General features: G+C 44.0%; 1 protein-coding gene across 2 annotated transcripts in view; it reads left to right on the plus strand.

Annotated features, from left to right (window-relative positions):
• Positions 1–117: 117 nt before the first annotated feature.
• Positions 118–8316, plus strand: part of C5H11orf24 (chromosome 5 C11orf24 homolog) — a 26622-nt gene continuing 18423 nt past the window's right edge. The window contains exons 1-2 of one of the 2 annotated variants that reach the window (XM_031553469.1): positions 118–136; positions 289–399. The gene's annotated coding sequence lies outside the window, so the exon portion shown is untranslated. The remainder of the gene's footprint in view (positions 137–288; positions 400–8316) is intronic. The other variant, XM_010711164.2, reaches the window with a different exon arrangement.

Consider the following 8316-nt stretch of genomic DNA (forward strand, 5'->3'; position numbering starts at 1 on the left):
TGTCGGGTGTTCGTCCTGCGGGGCTGGAGGTGACGCGGCGTGCGAGGGGAGCGGGGAACTGCTGGGGTGATCGGGGGAGATGCGGCCCTGCGTGCGTGGAGGGCTGGGAGCGACCAACACCGGCCTCAGCGCTCAGGTAGAGGGCAGCGGGTCGGTGCGCCGGGACCTCGCGCACAGATCTAACTGTGTTCTGGGGGAGCTCGGGAGCGGCGGTGCTTCCTTGGTAACCTCTCTTTGTCCCGTGTGACTCATAAGCACTACCCAGCGGTTCCTCTGGTTGTCCCGTAGACCATCCCCGGCTTGAGGTGGCAGTGATGCTTGCAAGAAGTTGGAGAGATGTGCCCAGGCACCTCCTGTCTGAATAAATAACGCAGGCTGCGTGGAACTGAGATCACCTTTGTAAGTGGCGTTCTACTTTGGCGTCGTAATGATATCTCTTATCTCTTCATACCTTAGAGGAATGTTCTCAACAGTTTAGCTGTCCCCTGGGCATTGCTGTGGTGCAGGCAGGAGGCTCTGAGCTCCCAGTGTAGCATACTGGGGTCAGGGCATCCCCCAGCACCTCTCTTCGGTCTCCCAAACTTTGTCTCGTAGGATTGGTCAAGACAAATCCTGTCTCAGTCCTTTTGCACAGGGTGGGTAGATGTCTGTGCATTGGCTGACTCAACCTCTTGGTCATGCAGCAGCACTTTTTCCCAACTAGTGACTTACTTGGCTGCTTATCGAAGGCATGCTGTGGAAGCATTGACCCTCCCTGCCTGAGCTAACCTGCAGGCTTGCTGAGCTGGGTGAACTCCCTGATAGCGAGCACCCTGCGCCCTTTAGACCTCAGAGGCTTGTGGCTGGTTGACAGTGAGTCTATAAGGTCTGTGTTGATGTGTGTCTCTCTCAAAAGCGTGTGTATTTCTGTATTAATCTCATTCATTCACCATAATCATCCGCTTTAGATATGTTAGTGCAGTCCGTCACATAGTAAACAAGGGATCTTTCCATTTTTATTAGCTTTCGTGTCTAAGTAGATCAGTGCACTTGCTATGTGCATATCCTGCTTGGTTATTGTTGAAATGCATCGTATACATTTATAGGCACGGATCCTTTTTGTATTATCCTGGGGAAAAAGTTTGGACTACGTGTCCCTTAACTTGTAGGTGCAGGCATCTTTGTTTTTTGTTCTAGTTGTAAATTCCCTTCTGGATTTGTGAAACCATCTGCCAGAAAGCAGACTTTGCATCTGGTTATCTGCTAATGAAATTCTAATTGGAACCTCTGTGCAACCCGCAGCCTCAGCCTTCCAAACGAAGTCTCCTGGCGCAGACTTTTCAAAGGCGATAAAAGTAAATTTGCGAGTGAAATTTCAAGCTTCACTGATGAAAACTGTCCATGCTGAAGGCCTGATAATGTATTTTAAAATCTCTTGCTGCATAGCCTGGATTATAGGGCAAGTGACCTTTTAAATGTAATAGCTGTCTTCTTCACAGTGGATGCCAAAGTTTTTAAGGGAAAATGTTGCAGGGATGTTAGAGAATGGAGATGTTTGGTTTAGGTGGTGTGTGCAGGGAATGTCCAAAACTTTGCTTGATGAAACTGAAGAATGGACTAGTTTGGGGGTAGGTTTTTGCCTCCCTTGGTCCCTGGACGGCCCATAGGAAACTTTTTTTTTTTTTTAGTTACACAGTCCTGCTGACATCTCCTTGAGCTCTGGTGTGCAGCATTAAACAAACACATGTTCTGTGTACTGTCATTCACACTTGAACCAGTTTCATAAATGGAAAGCACTATAAAGCAAGCCCAACAAGAGTTCATGCCAGTGTGTTGAAAGTAAGAAATGAGCGTGGAAGTAGGAGGAATGAACCTGAAGCTGTGTGCTTATACACCAGAGAAGCAGGTGTGTGACAGAGGCGGCTTCATCCTGGTTGATGTGCACTTTGTGGGCTTGGAGCAGTGCTGTGCTTGGTGTTAAAGTATTTGGTGTTCCCTTTACAGGTGTGCTGCAGCCCTTCTGCTCTGACCTGTTACCGGGTTGGAAATCTGCTGTCATGGCCATGTTCAGCTAATGCGCTGTTTTAGTTCATCCTTCCCCTTGAGCTGTTACTTGAGGTTTGGTACAAACTCCTAACATTAAGAGTGATTATGCAATGGGAAAGCTGAAGAACCCACTGCTTCCTCCTTCAGCACTTCTGTGAAGATCCTCAGCTGTAGCAAGTTGCTACAGCTGCTGTGCAGAACCATGGCAGCCCATGCCAACTGACTGTCCTCCCTTTGAAAGGCTTCCATCAATGCCAGGTGACTTTTTGAAGGGGATGTTCATGCCATTAACATATACCTGGCACAGAGTTTATTTCTTTGGCAGGTGAGAGAACCCCTGCTCTGCACAGTGATTGCTAGATGGGATTTTATGGCTTGTGCTGTGCTGGAAGCCAAACTGTGTGTTCTTAGCTTGGAGAGGTCTCAGTTCATTCTGATTCATGATAGCCACCTTGCTACTGATACCCTGAATGTTCAGGATGTTGAAGATGGCTCCCAAAGGGCTGTTGGGTCTGTTGGCTGGAAAGCCAAGAAGTCTTCCAAGGTTAACTGTGTGATATTCCTTGAGTCTATTCTGAACTGCATGGAATTAACAAACATGCTTTTTTTTCCTCCTATCTGTCATGTTGCTTTGGACTGAATTTGCCATTCTCATTCTGTGAATGAGATTTGGAGGAATTATTGAAGCTTGTGAGTTTGACAGCTGTGGTGTAAGGATGCTGCTGGCACTACGGGCATGACAGCGATGCTGGAAATGAAACTGGCAGAAGCTAGCTGTGTGCTGTGCAGATGTCACTCACAGCTCCTTCATGTTGGCTGCTGGTGCTCCAAGAAGGCTGCATCGCAGGTGGCATACCGTAGTGCCTGCAACAGTGTCTTGGGCCAAGTGCTGTCTCCTTCTAGTGGAGTCCCTGCTGTAAGGGTGTGTGCCTTGGGGTGATTGTGGAAGCTGATGGCTCTGGTTTGGCATTACCTTGGGTAGGCCTGCAATGAGGCCTCCTTGGGTCCATTTTGAATTCAGGCAGTGTAGGTGCCAAAAGTCCTGGCAGCCTTTTACTACCTTTGATGGCTTTGCTTTTCTCTGCTGCTGTGGGCTTTGCCTCTGTGATATGATTATGACTTTTGGTGCTGAAAAGTGGAGGTGTTGTTGCACTGACACAGCTGTTGCTGAGTGTCACTGGGTGGGACTGTTGGGTCACCTTGACAGGGGAGGTTATCTGTGTACAAATGTCATATTTCTTCTTCTCCGAACCCTCTTCACAACCATCACTGCTTCTTCTAAGGACAACCCTCCTCCTATGCTTGTTAGATGGATGTGCATTGGAGTGACTCATCAGCATGACAGGCCTTGCTGAGTCCTTCAGATAGATTGCTGTGTGGTACAAAGCATGACAGGGAATGTTTGCCTGGCTTGGTATGTGGGAGATGCATCCTTCTACCAGTGGAGACGATGAACTGCAGAAGGAAGGCATTGGGATTGCCTTCCTGAAGTGCCAGGGAGATGATGCTCAGTATGGAGAACTGCTTGGGCAGAAGATCTTCAGTGTACACTTCAGACAGAGAAGATGCAAGGGTTTAAAATTTGCTTGAAATAATAATAATAAAAGTTAGAGAAGAAAATTTGGTGAAACAGATGAATGTTCTCATTGAATTCTGTGTGTAAGTTTGTGTTAGATTTATATTTCTTGGGCATGGAGAGGATTTGCACTGCTTTAAATAAATCTGGCTTTAAATCCACTTACTTAAACTCTGAATACAACTTGTATGTGAAGACCAGACTGAAATCTCATTAAATTTAATAGGATTAAGCATGTTCTTTAGCCCAGTCGTCTTCTCTATCTTTCTTTGTTTGGCTTCTCTGTATTAAATAGCAGGATAAACCTCTGTGCTCTACCATTTCTTTGAGAAAATGCTTTGACAGTCTCAGGGGAGTGGTTGCATACAATCATGTTTTACACTTTTTTTTCCACATGCTTTCAGCTGTAGTCATTCTGGCTGGCTGGCTTTTACTGGCATTTGCTTCTTCTAAAGGCCTGAGAACTCTTGACAGCAAGTCACAGTTACCAGTGTTTGTGTGGTTTCTGTAGTGAAACAAGTCCCTTAGGTGGGGGACTCTGGCCAGTTCCTCTTACAGCTATAGGCAGACAGTTTAGTCTTCTCGTGCCTCCTGCTCCACCCCATGAGATAAGGGATGACCAATCCATCCTGGCTCTGCTCTTCTGAACTGTTGCAGTGTTGGCTGTGGGCTGACCTGTTTTACAAAGATGACCTTTCTGTACATGTATGTGCTGTGTGTGGAAACCATGTACATTATCTGCTTCTCTTTTTGCTGGCATAGTTATGCACCTCCCCTCTCTGACAGGGGGGTATCTGGACATAGGTTCCTATGTCTACTCAAAATGGAGAGCCTGCTGGAAAATGCCATGGAAAAACTCTCTAATTTCTCACCCAATGACAAACAGGAGGTGGACTTATTTAGCAAGTAGAGGATGAGGCTTTCTGATAGTTGAGAAATGTCCAATGATAAGTTAAAATGCCCCTCATTGGAGCAAAGAGCATCCCTATTTTTTCCCTAGATATCTACTGACTGTCTTCTGATTTTTAGCCTAATTGCTAACTTAATAAACAAAAAGTGTTGCTGTAAACATTTTTTATGCTTTTCTCAATGGTGCTGATCCAGGACTTTTCTTTCCTCACTTTTCTCTTAGGTTATCATGTCCTTTTGTTTCTGAACAGCGTCTCAGCTGATCTGGAAAAATGATATTGTCTCTAGGATCGTTCAGTAACTTCTCAGAATCTTTATCTGGGTTTCTGTCACTCTTTGACTTGAAAAAGCTTAATAACAGAGCAATGTGCCTTCCTGTCCTTTCTCCTTTGGAACATCTTCTTAAATTTTTTTAGTTCACATGTAATGAATAGCTTCGGAGATTTCTCAGATATGAAATACAATTTCCTGTTACAAAAGCTGTGCTAACTCTTCCTGAAGCCTTGAAGCCAGATGTAATTATTTTTGGTGTTGATTTTCATCTTTGTAGAGAGCGGCCTACAATTTGTATTTGCCGCATAGATACGGCAAGAGCTCCGTATTCTGGCTGTGGTGACCATCTCTGAGATGCCAGACTATTGTAGTAGGCATGTGCTGTGGTTGAAATCACGCTTTTGCCAATGTCTGGGGTATATGTGTCTCAGGGGAGCTTATTTTGGGCAGTGAACCCAGTAAGAGAACTTGTCTAGAATGGTTTATGCTTAGTTGTTAGGATGGTGCCATGCTGATTCACACCCTGGGGCAACTTTGTAGGCCAGCAAGGATCCATGTGGACTGGTGGTGCCCACTGTGTTGAAGTACAAGCAGCTTCATCCCTGATGAAGGAGAAAATGTTGACTTCAGTTTTGTTTAAAGGAATATTGATATGGAAGTGCAATATCACCAGCCTGCCTGCAGTTGTGTGACTTCATTTTATGTAGGTCACAAGTTCCATTGGTTCTGCTAGACTTACTCTCATGCCTGAAGTTATTTGTTTAACTTTGCATGTTTGAAGAACTGGTGCTGAAGCAGGTAGCTGGCACAGAAACAGCTGATAACTTTCTTTAGGGTCACTTGCTGCTTGAATTTTAAAGAAGCACATTGCCTGCATGGATCTGTAACACAGATGGCTTTGCTGCCAGATGGAAGTAGGGTTGCATGGTACTGAGTTAATTTCTATTTTAGAGAGCAGCTTTTGACTGGATCAGGTGTATTTGTAGATTCCCACTCGTTCTTCTGTCTGTTGGGAAGGGAATTTATTGAACTCAGAAACTTCATTATATCCAGAAGTTGGATTTGTGTTTCTGTGGCTGCTGCTTTGAAAAATTGCCCTTAAAAATGATAAGTACTGTCAGTGGGTAGAAGATCCTTGTGTACAATATTTGTTAAAAATATACCATGTTGCACCCAAAGCATGCATGCTTACAGCTGCTCCTGAGCAGGATGCAATGGAGTCTATTCAGTGAACACTCAGCAGTAACAGAAGTATTTCCTGTATGGATGACCCATCTTCATAAGGGATATCTGAGTGAGAGTTTTGAAATAAAATGGAAACAAAGTGCTAATGGGATGGGGGGGCTGTTCTTTCTCTGCCTTGCTGCTGTAGGTCTTGGTGCTATTAGTGCGTTGTTCCTTCTGCTTTGTATGTTCTACACTTGGTCTTTGACCCCTCTGAAACTGGAAGCAGATGTAATGCAAAGTAGAGTGGGCAAATAGTCCCCTGGGGGTTGACTGGGAACTGCAAACCATTCTGTTAAATGAGCTTTAAGTTTATTACATGTCTTGGAGTAAATCCATTGATTTGCAGAAATGTATTGTTATCAGAGGTTCCTTCCAGCTTTAAAGTACCTGCTCCACAGTTGTGATCCATTAGGTATATCCCACAGTACACTCAAGCATTCACGTTTACAGTTGCTACCACTGAACATGTCCAATGAACATAGATAGGGCTGTAAGGCTGGATTTCCTATAGCAGTGATTCATCTTTGTAAAGGATGACTGGATGTAGAAGAGAATTTGTAAATACAATTCATGCACAAAGTTGTTTTAGTATTTTATTAGATGACATGCAAGAGACAACATAGAGCCCACAGGCAGATTTACTATGTTTATGTATTTCCCTACCTATATTGCCACTCTGATAACAAGATGAAGGTGCTGAATGAGCAAAGACGTTAGAACTAAGTGTAAACAGTAAAGTGAAGCATGTCCTGTCTATGCTACATGCACCTCCTTCTGGTACCATGAGAGGTTTAGTAGGACTTCGTCCTTGGTAGGTTGGGATTTGTTCTGTTGGCTCCTGCTGTGTAAATCTAAAGGCAGATTTCTGTGAAAGGTCAAAGTGCATCTTTTAAAGAAGTGTTTCAGCATTCAGTCTACCTGTCTGTGGTGAATAGTTTGACCTTGGTCTACATGCTGGCCTCAGGGCTGGGTTTTGTTTGTAAAAATGTAAACTTTGGAATTACAGAAGTTTTACCACTAGCTGCATTTTTACTGAATCAAGAAAACATGAACTGGTGCCAGCTCACCTTGCATATCTGGCCCTCAGCTGGTGCAGCTCTCTGATGCAACTCACTGCTGTGTTGTGCATGGCTAACAATCTGTAACAGGAGCAAGAGCTGCCAAGAGGGCAGGGGTAGATTTGTGAGTGGAGGTCATGAAAACCATTTGGTGAGACTTCCCAGCCCACGAGTCAAATTTGTTTGTCTGATGTGTAGTTCTGAGGCTCTTATGCTTTTTTTGACAAGGAGAAGCATTGTTCCTTAATGTTGACTGCCTATATCCTCACTCATCAGTATTTATAGCCTCTTCTCATTCCAGGTTTGCAGATACTCCAACAGCAAACTGATTTTGGAGCGAAGGTGGCATTTAGAAGGCAGGAGGTACATGTTAATTCAAATGCAAACTATTTAATTCTTGGCATGCCACTTGCTATATGTTTGATTTCATTCAATTGCAGCCTGTTCCACTTGTTGATTCTTGATTTATAATGGCCTTTGGCCATCACAGATGGAATTAGGTTCATATTTGATTAGGCTGAAGATGAATTCTTCTAAATACCGTTCAGCATATTGACAAGAGTGATAAGAGTTCCTCCTTGATCTAGTAGTAGGTATCTCTGTTTATTGGAGGGGAGACTGGCTAGATGACCTTTAAAGGTTCCTTCCAACTCAGATGATTCTAAGATTCTACTTGTAGTGTGACTTTCACAGGTTTTATTTCTGTTTTTGTTGTCCGCACTTGGGCAGCCCATGTCTGACAGTCTCTTGGTTCAGATAATTAGTGTATGCTGACCTGAGTCAGGGCTGTTCTTGTTACTCTTTTGGCATTTCTAATCCAGTGTTCCTCTTGTTACAGAATACCTTTGGCATAAAATCAACGGCCAAAACTTTTTAAGGGGTTCAGTCTGACAGCTGCTTTTCACAGTTCACAACATCTGGAAGAGTGGGACTAAGCTCCTACTATAGTTTTCAGTACAGGTGTTATAAGTTGAGAGAGGATTACAACTCAGATTTCAGTTTTGGAAAAACAAACACATGAAAGGATGAGTACCCCTGTGTATAATCAATGAATATAAAGATGTTATAATTGTGAAATAAACCAGAGAGTTTGGCTAGGCAGATTATAACAAGAAAAAAAGAGAATAGATAGAATGCTTACCTGCATTCTGGGCTTGCTGCAAAATTCTAGAGGAGGGAACTCCAGAAGAGATTCTTTCCCAGTGGTAGTCAGCTCTTAAATGGGTCTAGGAGAGGTGGAGCCAGGCT

Source organism: Meleagris gallopavo, chromosome 5 (genome assembly GCF_000146605.3).
Source record: "Meleagris gallopavo isolate NT-WF06-2002-E0010 breed Aviagen turkey brand Nicholas breeding stock chromosome 5, Turkey_5.1, whole genome shotgun sequence".
Classification (NCBI taxonomy): domain Eukaryota; kingdom Metazoa; phylum Chordata; class Aves; order Galliformes; family Phasianidae; genus Meleagris; species Meleagris gallopavo.